At 36.4% G+C, this 3,727-nt stretch overlaps 1 non-coding gene across 1 annotated transcript; it reads right to left on the bottom strand.

The window, feature by feature from the left end:
* Positions 1–657: 657 nt before the first annotated feature.
* On the bottom strand, positions 658–764 carry LOC120248366. Its single transcript, XR_005532562.1, has one exon. It is a non-coding gene; the product is annotated as a U6 spliceosomal RNA (small nuclear RNA).
* Between the last annotated feature and the right edge of the window lie 2,963 nt (positions 765–3,727).

Genomic DNA, 3,727 nt, shown 5'->3' with positions numbered 1-3,727 from the left:
CACCAACATCAGTATAGCTACTCATTTACTGCTCCCTACAATACACCCAATAGTATCAGAATTACTATGTCAATACCACTACTAACAATCTTACTAATAAAGTACAAGACCATTTGAAGCTTTTATTTTATCCTTAGAATCTAGCCCTGTGGGGCACCTGGGTGGCTCAGTCGGTTAAGCGTCCGACTTCGGCTCAGGTCATCATCTCGCAGCTTGTGGGTTCAAGCCCCACATCAGGTTCTGTGCTGACAGCTCAGAGCCTGGAGCTTGTTTCAGATTCTGTGTCTCCCTCTCTCTCTGCCCCTCCCCCACTCATGCTGTGTCTCTCTCTCTCAAAAATAAACTATAAAAAAAATTTGTTTAATCTTCTCAAAAAAAAAGAATATAGTCCCCTAAAAGTAACTGTGTGTCTAAAAACCTTTAAACCTTGAAATAAATTCATGTGTTTATCTTCAAATTAGAGTTTTCCTGTTCTTTGTGGTAGTGGGCTTTTTATTATTTTTATTTTTAAAGATTTTATTATTTTTATCTTTTTAAATTTTATTGAAACATAACTTTTACAGAACATTGTGTAAGTTTCAGGTGAACAAATTGTGATTTGATATATGTATGTATTGCAAAATAATTACCACAATAAGTTTAGTTAACATCCATCATGAAAATATGGAATGCCTCATGAATTTGCATATCATGTTTGAACAAGGGCCCTGCTAATCTTCTCTGTATCATTCCAGTTTTAAGGTATGTGCTGCTGAAGGGGGCGCTCATATAACTTTTTGAATATGTAAAATGTTCCATAGTTTACAAGTTAAAATTATATGAAAAGGCAACTCAGAGAAGTTGTCTTCAATCCCTATACACATGAATTTTATTAGTTTCTGGTTTATCCTTTCTTATTCGCAGAAATTAGCATATACATACGTATATGCATATACATACATATGTCCTTATTTTGCCTTCCTTTTAATTCAAATGGTAGTATATGGTGTATACTCCTTTGCACTGTATTCTTTTCACTTCATATCGCTCTCTGTTGTATAATGCAAGTCTTTCACAGCACTAATATTTCACTCTATGTTCTATTTTATTTGCTCTCTCAAATGGATTTGTACTTACTTTATTTTAATGTTAGTTTTATATTAGAGCTAAAATAATCTTAGTCCCTCCATCTTATTTTTGTTATTTTCTATTGGTTCCCTACCAATATTTAAATTAGTTAATAACTTCTTTTCTCTTATCCCAATTCACCAGCTTCTCATGTGAATAAATATCCTTTTACCCCCCACAGTAACTATAAAATAATCAACAAGTATATTCTGTGTTTCATTTCTCTTACTCATCTGGCCCTTTAATTGTAGAATATCTACTTGGACTGGGTATGTACTTTTCTTACAACCATCATAGTTTTATGGCTAATTACATACTTATGTTCCTCATTAGTCCTCTTGTCAATGCCCTTCCCTTTGGGTGGTCTAAAACACCTTTCCTTAGGAAATGCCTCAGGAAGAAGCAGGGGAGCAATAGTCTCTGGTGCTCTCATGCTCATAACTTTTAACATGTTGGCTAGAAAGAAAATCTTTGCCTTATGTTTTCTTTCTTTGAATATTTTCAGTATGCTACTCTATTTGTTCTGGAACAAAGCCCAAAGACAGTCACTTAGGTCATTTGGTATTTTGACTAAATGCCCAAGCGATTTCTTTTGTAAACTCCAGACATCTCTTGGAATATATCTTGACAATGATCATTCAGGATTGATTTCCTAGGTACTCGTGTCAAATCTCTTTATTTCAGGAAAGTTTTCTTAAATTTCTTACCTTTTTACATTTCCTTTGCTTTTTATTTTCTTCTTTCTGTGTCTTCTAATAGAAGATTATTCAACCTATGTATGTGTGTGTTGATATTCTTTGCTTAACTTCTGTACTCACCACTTGCTCTTGAATCTCTTTGATCTGTTGAATTCACTTCTTTTCATCTTGTATTTATTTTTAAGGCATGATCTCTTTATTCATCTTCATGTACCATTTTAGGTTTTTTCCTGAAATTATTAATATTCTTTTTTTTAACATTTACTTTTGAGAGAGAGAGAGAGCACGTGGGGGCTGGAGGGGGGTGGACAGAGAGAGGGAGAGAGAAAATCCCAAGTAAGCTCTGCTTGGCCAGTTGAGAGCCTGACATGGGGCTCAAACCCACGAACCATGAGATCATGGCATGAGCTGAAGTCAAGAGTCAGACGCTTAACTGACTGAGACACCAGGCACCCCAATTAATATTAATTCTAATTCTGAGTTCTTCCACCTCATTTCTGAGATTTTTCTGATTATAGTCCTTTAATATTTTATTAGTTTTTAAGCTCTTCTTGAAATAGTAAGTTATATTTTTCATCTGTTTTATAAGTATGCCTTTTTAATGTTTTCATTGTTGGAAAGTTATTCTGTTCTATTGGATTTTTTTCCCAGTTTGAGATATAATTGGCCTATAATATGGTTTAACTTTACGATATATACATATGTTTTTGCGTATAGGTGGATTAGGAGAAACTTAATGGAGGACCATGGTGGAGGAGAAGGGGAAAAATAGTTGGGGAGAGGGAGGGAGGCAAACCATTACAGACTCTTGAATGCTGAGAACAAACTGAGGGCTGATGGGGGGAGGGGCGAGGAGAAGGAGGGTGATGGGCATCAAAGAGGGCACTTATTGGGATGAGCACTGGGTGTCATATGGAAACCAGCCTGACAATAAACTATGAAAGAAAAAGAAAGAAAAAAGAGTTTATAGTATATGAATCAATGATTTTATATATGTATATATTATAAAATGATTACCATAATAAGGTTAGTTAACATATCCAACTTAGTGTTGGATTTGAACATGATCTAATTCTATTACTTCCTTTTATGTGAATTGAGGTGTTTTTTATGAAAAAGGGGTGAGTTAGGACAACTTTTCTGGCTTCAGTGCTCTATATCTCCCTCTTACGAGGTCCTCACAAAGAATTCTCTTAAAAATATTTATTTATTTATTTATTTGGGAAGGAGGGGTAGAAGGAGGGAAAGAGAGAATCCTAAGCAAACTCCACACTCAGCACAGAGTCCTGATGTGGGGGCTCAAAGGGATCATGACCTGAGCCAAACTGAAGAGTCGGGCATTTGACCAACTGAGGCACTCAGGCACCCCAAGAATTCTTTTTAAATGGCCTTATGCTTTAGGAGATGTGATTCCTCTGCTTTTTTATTTAGGCTTTCTTTTTCTTTTCTTCTACCCTTTTTCCTTTCCTCTGATTTGAATACTACTCTCAGAACTCCACCCTTGGTGTGAGACTTCCTCCTGAAAAGGAGCTTGGTAATTTTGAAGGCTTGCACACCCAAGACTATAGCAGCTCCTTTAGATTCTGCCTTGAACCCCACAGAGCCACAGCTTTCTTGGAGTCTACAAAAGCCCTTCTTGTTCTAGCTGTTCTCAAATTGCTTCACTCTGCATTTCAGTGAATACTGTTGTCAGTTTAGAGAGTTGTGTTCTCAGGTCCGTCAGATACCTCCCTGCTCCCTCCTGCCCTGACATGGATACACAGAGCAATGCACCTTTAGTAACTGGGGGTGTTCCTCCACCTGCTCATGTTTTGGGGTTCATGAAGATACCGTGTACACCTAGTTTTTTGTTTTTTTTTTACAAATAGTTTATTGTCAAATTAGTTTCCACATAACACTCAGTGCTCATCCCCACAAGTGTC

This window comes from Hyaena hyaena, unplaced genomic scaffold (assembly GCF_003009895.1).
Source record: "Hyaena hyaena isolate Hyena2069 unplaced genomic scaffold, ASM300989v1 scaffold_585, whole genome shotgun sequence".
NCBI lineage: Eukaryota > Metazoa > Chordata > Mammalia > Carnivora > Hyaenidae > Hyaena > Hyaena hyaena.
This window is presented reverse-complemented; position numbering and strand designations above follow the sequence as displayed.